The sequence below is a fragment of the Falco punctatus genome (assembly GCF_963210335.1).
Source record: "Falco punctatus genome assembly, chromosome: 4".
Lineage (NCBI taxonomy): Eukaryota > Metazoa > Chordata > Aves > Falconiformes > Falconidae > Falco > Falco punctatus.
The window spans coordinates 25,211,099-25,224,785 of NC_137583.1; the positions used below are offsets into that span (position 1 = coordinate 25,211,099).

Consider the following 13,687-nt stretch of genomic DNA (forward strand, 5'->3'; position numbering starts at 1 on the left):
CTGAGTTGCCTGTAGCATCTCTCTGAGTCTTAGTGTCAAACCTGCCTAGCAGGGGCCATGCTCCCGCTGAACTCAGACCTGTTTCTGCACATAGATCAAAACCCAGCCTGGGTCACTGGTCCTGTGCACAGACAGCTTTGCTAGGGTGATACTGATGGCTTGACTGAGGAAGCAGCCAGAGAACCCACCTAGAACAGCCCCTCATTTTGCAATGCTTGTGTGTGAAGATTAACTTACTCCCAATAACCTGCAGCAGTCCCAGAGCAGCAGGCTTAATCCCATCCTCAAGTGGCTCCATCATTCATTTACTGTAACAATTGGCTTTAGCCTTCGATTTCCTCTGTGGAGCATATTGGAAAGAGAGAGGCTGAGCTGTGAACATTAATAACAATGAATAATAACAGTACGAGTTCCACAAGCTTTAACAATCAAATGAATCAACAATCAGGAGAGCTTCATTAATAAATACTTGCTGGGGTTCGATGACAAGGGAGCTAGTGCCAGAGGTGTGTGTATCAGTTAAAGGCCGTTATCCTGTGTGATCCACCTCTCAGCCCCTTTGCTTACCTGGTGGGTCCCATATTCTCCTCCATGACCTGCTGTGGAAGGGGGCAGGGGCCAGAAGGAGCAAAGTAGCAGACAGCTTGGGCTGTTTTGCTCTGTTGGTGTCTATTTGGTTTATGTGGCAAGGTTTTGGTAGCAGGGGTCTGTGAGGGTGGCTTCTGTGAGATGCCAGAAGCTGCCCCCATGTTGGACTGAGCCACTTCCAGCTGGCTCCAAGGTGGATCTGCCACTGCTAAAAGCTGATTCCATCAGCGATGGTGGTAGCACCTCTGTGATAATGTATTTAAGAAGGGGTAAAAACTGCTGCAGAACAGAAGCCAAGAGAGAAGAGTGAGAAAATGTGAGACGAACAACTTTGCAGACAGCCGGGTCAGTGCAGGAGGGGCTCCAGGTGCTGGAGCAGAGATTCCCCATCAGCCCAGGGGAAGCCCACAGCGAGGCAGGCTGTACCCCAGCCCATAATGCCCACGGGGGAGCAGATCCCCACCTGCAGCACATGTAGGGGCCCACGCCAGAGCAGGGGATGCCCAAAGGAGGCTGTAACCTGTGGGCAGCCCACGCTGGAGCAGGATCCTGGCAGGGCCTGTGGCCCTGTGGGGAGAGGAGCCCAGGCTGGGGCAGGGCTGGGGACCCTGTGGGTCTGTGCCTGAAGCACTGCACCCTGTGGAGAGGACACATGGGAAGGACCCGTGCTGGAGCAGGTCATGAAGAACTGTGGCCCGTGGAAAGGATCCTTATTGGAGAAGTTCATGGAGGGCTGTCTCCTGTGGGAAGGACCCCATGCTGGAGCAGGTAAAGAGTATGGGGGAAGAAAAAGCAGCAGAGACAACATGTGATGAACTGACCACAACGCCTCATTCCCTGCCCTCCTGCACCACTCAGGGTGAGAAGGCAGAGGAGTGGGGGTGAAGGAGTGAAACTGAGCCTGGAAAGAAGGGAGGGGTGGGGAGAAGGTGTTTTTAGATTATTTGTTCTTATTTCTCATTATCCTACTATCCTACCTATTTTTATTGACAATAAATTAAATTAATTTCCCCAAGTAAAATCTGTTTTGCCCATGACAGTAACTGATGAGTGATCTCCCTGTCCTTATCTTGATCCATGAAGCTTTGGTTGTGTTTTCTCTCTCTGTTCCTGTTGAGGAGGGGAGTGATGGAGCGGCTAGGTGGGCACCAGGCGGGCAACCAAGGTCAACCCACCACAGTGTCGTGCTGCAAGGCAGGCACATGCCCTTCAATGCCAGGCAGGTGGGTGCTGCTTCCTCTCAGCCTCTGGCTCACACCCAGAAATCCCTGCTGGGTGCAGCAGCTCCATGCACCACCCTGATTCACTGCCTTCGACTTTGCGTGGTACCACAGGGAGCTTGTTACACTGCAAAGGCAGCGGTATGGGGTCGGAGCTGACTTGTGATCCCTGAAAATACAGGCAGGAGCAGGTAAACAGAAGTTGGTATAATGTTCTGCCATTTTACTTACAGAAATGGAGTAACTTTGTGATTTGGGGTAGCATATTCCCCTTCCAAAGCCACTAAAGTAAAAGCTGGGAAAGACCTCTTAGGTTACAGTATTCTCCCCTCAGGACAGAGTGAGAGGTGCAGGTGAGGGCTGTCTAGCTCATTCATCTTTTGCAGCTTTCTCTTCAAGTGAGCTCAGCCTGAGCTGGTTTATAACCTTTTATACAGAGCAAACTCCTGCGTCAAGAGGAACGGCCCTGGTCATTAGGCTTTTACTGTAGCAACAACAAAAGGAAACACAGGCTTTGTTCAGTCTGGTTTGAAATCCAGTATAGAGTGATTGTAATTCAGCTAAGGAGCGGGTGAGAGCAAACTACCAATGTGTTCGTTCATTTCAGGAAAAGAGAATGACATCTTCTGTAATCATGATTAAAGGAGCTGTTAATATCTCTTTCAGGTTTTCCTGTTACCATAAAAGCCAGAGATTTAGTTTTCTTTCTTTGGAATTTGCAACAAATATGTCATCTGCCTTTTTTTTTCTGGGCTGTTTGAAGTCAGTTTTGTGAACTTCCATGTTTTAAATAACACAAACTATTTTCTGCTAGCAGCCCTGCCCCAAGGCACATGATGCTAACGGAAAGGACAATTGGTTTCAAGAGAAATCACGGAGTTCTGGGGTAAAGTAGAGCTCTCTACAGTTACAAGGCATAAACCTAGGAGCTGTTGTGCTGAGGATCTGTGCAGGAATCGGGCTGTCTGCCAGGAAAAGCTGCCTCCCTTCTAGAGGCATGGGATTCCACGTCAAAGGCAGGGACAGTGAACCTCATTCCAGCGTGTCATCTCACTGTTTCCTGCTGCTTTTATGCATTCTAGTGATGCTGCTCCAGTCTCTGAACCTCCTCCACCCTGCTATACCTGTTATGTAGGAGCTTTCATCCAGCTCCACATCACAGGCCAATTATACCACATGCTGCAGATGCTTGTGGGACACAGGCTCCAGCATGGCTTTTTTGGCCAGGGCAAGCGTGTTACATTGCTGTGCCAACAGATCAGGTCCACCTCTGGGTGAGACTGGAGAATATTTCACAGCCCTAGTAACAGCCCTAAGCCCTTTACATACCTGTGCCCACGGTGAAATTGTGTGCACGTCTGGCCCCTGCATGGAAGTAATGGAGGTGATGCTGGCTCAGTTGAAGGTCCACAGTAAAGGAAGAGTGCAGACTGGCACTTGATTTCTGAGAGCTTGGTGATGCCTTTTCCTGCTCCAGAAGAAGTGTCTGCACCTGTCTCCCAGCATGTCTTCTGTGACCAACAGTTTTGGAGTGCAGAGGTACTCTAAGGTCATAGGGTATGTGTGCCCAGAGAGCGCAGTGGTGCGGCTTCAGGCTCTCAATCGTTTTTAAGTCTCTTTTCTCTGTGATGGCATCTGTCCGTTCATCCACCCAGCACCTGGGCAGATCAGCATTGCTGAGCACATCTTCTGACACCCAGTGCAGTCCATACTTTCAACCTCTGACATGTGGTTACTCCTCTGGGCTTTGTTCCCAGACTGCTCTCACTTCACAGGCCTAACAAGGCTTGTAGTAGCAACGTACAAAACCAAGGCGGAGTTGCAAAATGAACAAATAGGTCATGAAAGAAAGCACTTTGGGCTCTGGTGGTTTCTTCTGCCATTGGTATGTGCATGCAATGTGGCCAGAATTGTCATTCGGGAAAGCCCCAAGGACAGTGGAGGGCATCACCCCACAGACATATATTGAGTCCTGTCACCTGCTGCAGGTTTCGCCTTCAGGCTGGCTAATGCTGTGCAGACACTGAAGCTGTTTTCTCTTAGTGCTGTTGCTTTTCATCTCCTATCTGTGTTTTGGTCTGCTTGTTGTCTAATTCCACTGAATTCTCCTCTTGGCATCAGGAATCTCTTTGTCAAGTGGAGAGGGTGCTCGGCAGCTTCAGAGCTCTCCATCTTAGTCCTCTGTGGCCTCTGGGCCTCATTGCCATTCCGGGTTGCAGGGGCTATGGAGATGTGCTGTACTTTTACAGGAACAACTTGTGAAGTACCATGTGACAGTTTGTCTTTGTGGAAGTGCTGTTCCTGAAATGCAGACAACACCCAGTGCTCTCATTTTTGTCCTTGATCACACATGGGTGTCCTTATTTCTTGAGAACCACTGGGACCCCTTTGGATTGCTCCTCTTAAGTCCACCTGAGAGTTGATACTCAAACTCCTCATACAAGATGAAAGTGCCTCTCCTTCCACGATGAGGCACTGACCGTTGCTCTTTGAGCGCAGTGTTGGCATACACTCTCAGCACGTGCAAGGGCACTGCGTCTACAGCACTGGCAGCTTGGGGCTTTGCTGCCTTAACTCTGCGGTTGCTCTGACCTCACCAGCTGGGCAGATGGGTACACTTACCCAGGGGAGAGCTATGATCAGAAACCCTGCGAGTGCTCCTTGCGCGTGCATTGCGGCAGCAGAAGCTCCAGGCTCTGGATGGAGCCAATTTGCAAACCATCAATAGGTCACAGTCACAAACTGGCTTCCCAGGCTGCTCCTAGACCAGGCAGGCTGTGAGCTGCAGCATCCCAGCTGGGTGCCAAGACAGTGCTTTACATTCTGCATGGAGCTCTGACGCAGCATTCTCCAAAATATCACACTGCAACAAGGTCTTTTACCATCTCATACCAGCACACTCTTCATACAGTCCCTCTGCTGCTGCCTCCTCCTCACCTCATCCAGGGCCCACTCTCTTCTCTTGCTTCTTCCTCTCTCTCTCTCTTCCTTGGCTGCTCCCTCTTCATTGGCTGCCTAACCACTTAACCAAAGCAGTCACACCTGCACTTCATCTACCTCAGCCGCCCCCACCTCCAAGCCAGCCCACAGCTGTGTATTATCAATGTTAATTAACCCAGATTCATCCCTCTGCAGAGCTCTACTGCAGTTTTTGGTGGATAGGATATCACTTCTCAGTGTTCCCTAATCTACTGGCTGCATACAGCTGCTTCTTCCTGTCTCAGATGTGGGTAAAGTGATCCCGTACCAGCAGTGATGCTGTAAAGGCCATCAGACTTGCAGAAAATGTTATATAAATTAAATAATAGTAATAATTTAATGAAGATGCTGTTAATGATTATGAACTCAGCAAGACATACAGCCTCTTCAGTGTGTTCTGCGGGTGGGACTTGCATTTGCCTCCTCTCCTGCTGTGATGAGCTACTATCTGGATTACCAATTTTCCCAGGATTTTTCAGCAGAAGGTCCTGCAGTGTGCCATGCCGGGCATTTCTAAGGATCCAGTAGATGTGTCATAGCCCTGCTGCTCTGACATAGCACTGTCTGTGTTCCCAACATGTCTTTGTGTTTTATTGCTTGATTATATTGGTAGGTCTGCTACATCTTGCTCTAGCGATCTGTTGGATTTCACTCTTTACCTACGGTCTATTTTCTAACGCTCCCACATCACTGTAAGGAGATTGTCTCTTTTTTTCCATGGCCATGTTTGGAGTCTTGAGAGATGCGGTCCCCTGTGTTGGTAATGCAACAGGAGATCACTGGGGAAGGCCAAAGTTGCTGCTGGCTCACAAGTCACGAAGCAGCCCTGGAATGTGTAGTTTCAGTTAAAAGTGACCAATGCAGATATGAATTATTAAATCTATTAGCACAGGGCTGCCATAATGAAGTGTCAAATTCTTCACAAAACCAATTCCTATTAAAAAGACCTAAGATTAAAAGCAGAATAGATTCTAAAATGATGAGGACTAAGAGGAATGAGAGAACACAGTATTGATCATACACAACAGTCATGTCTATTTCTATTTAGAAATATGAAAAACAGATTAATGTATTAATGATTCAGTGTCAAAAAGGGGCCCAGAGGGGGAAAGTCTATTTGTCATGTGACTGTGACTGTAAAAACCTCGGCACTGTCAGGAGCTGGTAAGAAGACAGGTGTGGGAGAGGGGCTAAGTGGCAGGGGTTGCAAAACCCCAGCACAGTCTGTGCAGGGAAGGGATGTACCCGTTTTTAACTCCATGACAGTGAACGGCCATTGAAGGCCTGGTTGCTGCTCCTTCCCCTCTCGCTCTTCCCTGGCTCCAGCATGGGGTCCCTCCCAGGGGGTGCAGTCCTTCAGGAACTGCTCTAGTGTGGTCCCCCATGGCTGCAGTTCCTGCCTGGAGCCTGCTCCGGCCTGGGCTCTCCACAGGGTCACAGCTTCCTTCAGCACATCCACCCGTTCCAGCATGGGGTACTGCACAGGCTGTGGGTGGGATCTGCTCCACCATGGATCTCCATGGGCTGCAGGGGGACAGTCTGCACACAGTCTTCACCACAGGCTGCTGGGAAATCCCCACTCTGGCACCTGGAACACCTTCTCCCCTCCGTCTGCACTGACCTGGGGGTCTGCAGGGCTGTTCCTCTCACGTATTTTACTCCTCTCTCCCCTGCTTTTGTGCAGCAATTTTTCCCCTTTCTTAAACATGTTATCACAGAGGCACCACTGGTGTTGCTGGTGGGCTCAGCTTTGGGCAGTGGTGGGTCTGTCCTGGAGCCGGCTGGAAGTGGTTCTGTCCAACACTGCGACAGCTCTTGGTCTCCTCTCCCCAAGGCCACCCCTGCAGCTGCCCACTCCCAAAACCTTGTCATGTGAACCCAATACAGCAGCAACAGCAAGTCTTAAAGAGGGAACTGCACAGACACTGCCATACCTGGAAAGAATTTCTGTTTGCTCTGAAACCTGTGCAGGCTTTTCCTTACTGAAGTTGGGCAGCTTTTCCTTGCTTCAGCCTGAATTCGCATCCAGGAAATCAGAAATGCATTGCAGAAGACTAGAAAATTTAAACCAAGGTGTGAGGCAGAAACTTACACCCTGAGTTCGCCTTTTGAGACTAAGGCTTATGATAGGAACTGGTAACAGATGTAGAAGCAAGCTTGGAGGGAGTTTTGATGGAAGGTTTTGTTTCCAGGAATAACAGTTATCAGCATTTCTTAGCATACAGTATAAATCTGCATGTCTAACTTTGTGGATCAACTCTCATATTTGCATGTGAGCATCTGTGGGTTTGTGCTCTGGAACAGAGGGCTAGATGTCAGGGGAGACCCACACTTCAGTTTAAGCTTGTTCTCCACTTACCGGCTGATTTCAGAGAATGTCCCACAGTCATACACCTCCTGGGAAATGTATTTCAGTTGCCCATAAATTCATTCCTAAATCTTCAGAAATGCTTTTTCCTTTAACCTTTTCAGTGTTCCAAAATGCAACATGTGCGGTCTGTGAAGAAGGAGATGCTTTCTGCCCCTCAAACACAGACATAATCATGTTTGAGAATGTCTGAGCTTACTCATTATTCATCTAGTCACATGTAGTGTAATTCTGGCAATGCGTGAGTGGCTTTCCCTCTCCCAGGTATTGCTGCCTAGAGGGATGCACTGCAAGGCAGGGAGCGTAGGTTTTATTCCGTTACCTGGTGCTGATTGAATGCACGGCCTTGGGAAAGTTATTTGACCTCTTTGCGGATCATTTTCTCAAAAAACAAAATGGGCACAAGGAAAATTGTCCACTTACATATCCGCTAGAAGTCTAAATTCAAGCAGAAAGGCAGTCAAGAGATTCTGAGAGGAAATGTAGAAAATATTTGAGAATTTGGTGTCTGAGTCAGGGAAAGGCATTTGGAAAAATTCCCCTTGAAAATCCCCTATATGACATAGAACTACAGCACTTGTTTGCTACTGACATTAATGTATCAAGTGTGTAAAAGGTCCTTCTGCATTACCCACAGGTTTGCTGTCATGGGGGGTACTGGTACGTCTTCCATGTTGCTGGTGCCACGGGGTGATGGAACCATCTCGCAGATTCTACTTGTTTGAGGGTGGCAATGCTTTGTTCTGTGTACGTACACACGCATTTCTCTAATTGCTATTCAATAGTCTACGTAAAGCTCCTTGCAATGTTTTCATTGCAAGATGAAGTAACTTGTAAAAGCATGATTTACTCAAGCAGGTTTCTTGTCTGCAGGTCACTGGTCATTTGTTGCACCTCTTCTTTTCGATGCATGGGGCTGGTGTCATCTTCTGTCGGCACCTATTTTGCACGCGCAGCCTCTTTCTGCTTGTGTGTGAGCCAGCGGTGCGACTGTGCACACCTTCCTGTGCGTGTATTGCGGCACCTTCCCACACATACGATTTAAAAGGCAAATCTTAATTTTGCAGAAATTAATTGTGTTAGCAAAATGGTCTTTAAAACACTCCAGAGAATGTTCTGTCAGCTTGACAGATGAAGGTAATGCTACAAAATGAATTTTGTTGACAAAATAATTTCAGGGTGTTGATAAAATGTGTTTTGTCTTCAGAGTGAAAAATACCAGACTGACAAATACCATTGTCCTTAGAAGTGTTTTTTCAGCTGTCAGTCAATTATTCCCTTTTTAAGCCAGCCAATGATAGTTCTTCATATCTGGAAAAGCTTTTGTAAAAGATAGCATAAAGCTGTGAAGGACAAAATAATTAAACTTTGATTTGTTGCTTTTAAATTGAAAACCACTTTGTTACTTTGATGAACAAGGATTGGTCGCCTGCGAAGTGGAAACAGGTGGCAAGCATTTGATGGAGATTTGACACGCGTTGTGGAGAAGAGAGGGTGGATTTGGAGCTGGGTTTCTTGAAACAGCTGTTGGTTTGGAAACTTACTGCTAGGCTCTTTGAATACGTTGCGAGCTTTTAAAATTGGTTTCCTGCAGATTTCACAAGCTGGTTGCATGCACTCTGAAGTCTCTTTCTTCTTTCTGTTATGTTGCACCTCCTGGGTGCAGGAAAAGGGACATGCAGCTGGATCTCTGGCCCACAGGGCGGTGGGTGCATGGCCAAGGGGCGCAGGCAGACAGGGGCAGGTGGCAGCATGCGGACAGTGGCTGGTGGGCATGGGGAGCCCGCTCCCCGGAGCCGTGCTCCTTCCCAGTGGCTCTGTTCTGCTCTAGCAGCATCTTCCCATGGCTCCTGCCTGCAGGGCTGGGCTGCTTCACCCTGGCGAGGTACTGCCGGCCCCTTGACACACCGGGTTACAAGTCTCGCTCTTCCCATTGCAGCCAGAAGGCCCTGGGCTTTTATCTTGCACATTTTTAGTAAGGAAAGCCTTCCAGGGTGACAGCCCAGAGGCCACTGGCTCTGCGCAGAGCTGGGCATGATAGGCAGAGGTGTCCTCGCTCCCTGCTGCTCAAGGCGCTACTGCAAGACAGAGGTTGAGAAGGGGAGAGAGTGGATGAGGCTGCAGAGTGCGCTGCGGGGGAGACAGGCTCAGGAGCTGCCTGGCTGCGTGCTCTGCAGGTGTCGAGACTTTGCATCAGTATTTCCTATGGTGACCTGGCGACAGCAGCAAAAGCGCACTCCTGGAGCACAGGCAACCAGCACGGCTTGCAAACGCTGATCCCACCACCAGGCTTCTGGCTCAAACCTTAATATCTACATAGAAAAAATCCGTGTCTTTTCAGCAGCTCCCAGGAATGCTAGGCTCCTTATCATGACAACTGTATCAGGTCAAGCCCAGAAAACCAGTGCCAAACCTGATGAGATTTAATTTTTAGTTGCTGGACTGAAGTTCTGCCTGGTGCAGCCCAAGGAGAAGTTAACCAAGTTACAGTAGGGGTAAATATGGAGTCAGTATAATTTCAGTCGCTAAGTGCATGGAGATGTTTCTCCTAGATGCTGTGTTGGGTGAGGATCTCTTGGGCTCTCTAGCCATTCTGGTGCTTCACAGGAGGGTGGCGTGCCAACATTTTTTCTGAAACCCTCTGGTTTCTTATTGGGATCAACAAACACATCCCCCTTTGTCCTGCAGCACAGAAAAGGAAGGAACAAAATCTTGTGTTATGTATGAACTGGACTCTACTGGTATTTTTGAGGAAGCTTGAACTCAAGGAGAAAGTCTTGTGATAAGGTAATGATGCTCCATTGCCAGGTTGTATTTTTTTCTTCTGTATCAGTACTGGCACAACTAATTACATTAAAGCATAAATGACCTTGTTGGAACAGCTAATCTTAGTCAAATGAATGTGCCACTCCCACAAGTCACTGGAATAACACTTAGCATAATAGCTTCTTAATATGTAGAACATCTGTTCTTCGTTTTTGAAATAATCAGTGACTCTTCCTCATTACCTTCACTTACCAGTGCCGGTGTGAGCCAGCCATCTCTGGCATAACATTTAAACTTTTTCACTTATGGCTGGATGGGGTTTTGAAAACAGTGACAAGAAAATAAGCAATCAAAACTATAAATCATCTGAAAATTCTGTGAAATCCCAATTATAATTAATGTGTGAAAATTAACTAATGGCAGTTAATGGCACTGGCTAATAAATTAACAAAGGCACAGTTTCTCTTTTGGAATTAGAGTAATGGGGATGCTAGTAGCATTGGTTATGTTTTCAGTCTTGCTTTTAAGGGTACTGTCTTTTGCTTTAGGAACTGTAGGATTGAAGCTGCATAAATAGCTGCTCTCATTGCAGTGGTGCACGGGCTACTTAAGCGCTGTTTTGGGAGAGTCCAGGAGAGGACTTCCTGAGGACCTGTGGGTGGTGAGCTCTGGTTGCTTCCCTGCTGAAGAACAGCCCCAGCTCTGTCTGCCCGGGCACTTCTCTGGCTTGTCAGGGACACTGTCATGGGCAGAATATGCCTCAGATGACAGAAGAGCCGTGTTTGGCTCGTTAGGCTCAAACCAATCCCTCCAGCTTGGTTTATGATGGCAGGGAAATATTATATGGCCTGGGGGAGCTGGGATGTCTGAATATTATTTGCTGATTGAACGTCAACAGAGCCATGCTTTCCCATTCTGTGCTGTCTGTCTCTAGCAGGCAGCTAGCAGCCTGGTTTCTCCCTGCTGGGGCGTGGAGGACAAGGAGAATCAATGCACACCTACTCATCTGCCTTCAGTTCACATCTGCCTTTTAGGCTGCTTGGTCCCATGGTTCAATCACAACAATGCTAGAATAACACCTTAAAACCAATCATTTTTATGGGAACACACATAGTATAAAAGGTCTGACTGTCTGTGCACACATATACCATCAGTGGCTATTACCCAATAAAGCTGTCAGGTAGAGAAACATCACAGCAAGTCCTTGAACAATATCTCCTCAAGTTTAAACAGAGAAAAAGCTCCTCACAATTCATTTCTCATAAAAATAAAGAGAAGAGGATCAATACAAGCCGAACAAAGGGTTGCTTCCTAGAGACAAGGAGAGAAATAGGGTTTGTGACCACAGGTGCTGGCTTTGGGAGGGCAGCCCGCTGGCCATGCAAATCACCCTGACAGCCTTGGCAAGAGCCCTCAGCTGCTAAATGCCAGTGTTGACTGCATGCATCGTCTTCTCCTAGTATTTGACTTATTCTGGAGAAGAACAGAAACCCAGGGTCCTTCCCAAGAGCTGACATGCTGGGGATGGCCAGACAACCCTGTTCTCCCTGCTTCCTCCACAGTGAGAACAGTCTTGGTACAATGACAAATGGGGAACAATGAGCTGGGGGGAAATGCGCTGCTGAGCTGCACAGGGGTCCTTGCGCCCGTGAATGCTGTCAGCACCCACCTCCACACTGGACAGGTGCACCCAGAAATTCTAGGCTTCATTGTCCCATTTTTGCAGCAGTTCTTGGCCCCAGAAGGAGCTGTAGAAAGTGCTTTAATTTCTCTGTAGTGATTAGGAATGCTTCCTTCATGACATACTGTCTGTGCTTCTGAGGCCCCTGCACACTGAGCCCTTTATATTTCTCTCTTCACAGTGTGAATCCCGCAATGCTCCATTTAATGGATGTTATTTAGGCTGAAAGGTAAGCAGCTTAAATGCTTTGCTTTCTAGCATCTGTGTCCTGTTAGAGCCACCTCTCACTCACTCTCAATTGCACATTTTGTTACATGAACATGTTTGGATAGAACAAGGGCTTTTCCTTCAAATATTTATAGTGATGACTTGTGATGTAATCAATAGGGTTTGCAGAATCTCACCCTGCACCATCGCGTCTTTATTCTTCAGAATGATGCTTCCTGCAATATTATAGCTAGGACTGACAAGATAAAGCTGAGTTGAAACAAATTGCATATTATCTACTTCCATCCTGCTGTTGAGACTGCAAAAGAGAACAAGTGAAATTCTGTCAAAGGGAAGCTCTTCTCCCTCCTCCCAAGCAGAGGAGTGGCAGCTGCTGAGGCAGACTGAGAGCAGCTCTGACAGAAGCTATGCTGAGATGGAGCTCCTGTTCCCTCACCCCCAGCAGATGACCAAAGTGCTCTGCGCCAGGCTTCCAGGTCCACATCCATCTCGCCTCCATGCTAGATCCCGAGCATGCCTTTCCCAACCCCTCTTCAGTCATTGCTCAGTCATCTCCTGGGGTTCTCCAGAATTCAGCACGACATTGCAGGCCATGCCGGAGAATGGTCTGAGCTCTCCTCCTGCAGCACACCCCTGGAGGTGTGGCAATAGCTTGCACCTGCTGTTGCTTGGTCTTCTTGTCTCCTTCCCCCAAGAAATCACTGCAAGGAGAAACACTTTCAGGGAACTGGGATTGTTAGACAGATTTTTCCTCTCTATCACAGCCAACAGTGAGCCAGTTTTCATGAGCCCAGAGAACGCTGATGACCCTCACTGTCTCAGCAAGAGATGCTGGCAGGCTGCTCTACCAGGCCTGCATCACAAAGTCCGAGTATTGATGCTGCAGGCCTGCTGTGAACCTGCCTCTTGCCAGCACCCTCTGGAAGCATTTTTTGAAAGACTTTGGGAAGGCAGGCAGGCCATGGGGAGATTTGGCTGATGCAGCATTTGAGCAAAGTGCTGTTCAATATGGATATGTGTACTCTGTGCTGAACTAAGAGATAATGGGAGCTCTTTATGTAGTGGGGAATGAAATGCAGCCTTTTCAGGAAGCCACATGCTCCTGTACTTGATGAGAGGCTGAGAGTATCTTGCCACAGAGCTGCCCTACTAGGGGACTTGGCATGAAGCCATTGGGCAGTGTTTAATAACATCCACATGGCTCCTTTGTGCCGTGGAAGTACCTGACTTTGTCTCAGTCAGTGAGAGCGGGATGCTTTTCTTGGGCACAGAAACTGCATTAAAGGCCATTATAGTATCCTTGCTCTGGGTGGAGCAGGAATTACTGCTTCTTGCTCTTTGCTGGAAGGTGGCTTCACTCTTTTTGTTGTATGAGGTAGGTATATTTAACTCTTGACTTCAGCATGAAGGCAGAGCAGACAACTCTGGCTTAGAGGCCAAAGAATTTTCCACTCTTGTTGCTGCTCCTATGAAAAAGAAGAAAATAATTTCTCAAAATTAAGCCACATTTGACCTATAAGTGAAGAGCATAGCTTGGCAGATGGCAAGGGAGGAAATGAGGGATCAGGAATTGGGAGAAATACAGGAAAAGTACCACCTGATTGCTGTCTACTTAAAAGCCATTCTTTACTGGGAAAACTGGCAGACTGCCTCAGCACAGCTCCCTGCCTCAGTCTGTGAGTGCTGAACCGGGGACTCCTCCAGTCTGAGACTGTGCGCGCTGCAGAGGAATGCTTAATTATGTGACTGCTACCCCAAAGGATAATTACTGATCTGAACTACCTGCAACACCCCTGGAAAGCTGTTTAGCACCAAAGACATTATTTAGCTAGCCAGTAGCAAAGAGTGATTTTCAAA

The 13,687-nt window shown here is 47.9% G+C and overlaps 1 long non-coding RNA gene across 1 annotated transcript in view; it reads left to right on the forward strand.

The window, feature by feature from the left end:
* Positions 1–13,687, forward strand: part of LOC308063956 — a 183,981-nt gene that overhangs the window by 31,912 nt on the left and 138,382 nt on the right. The gene's annotated exons all lie outside the window — the stretch shown is intronic.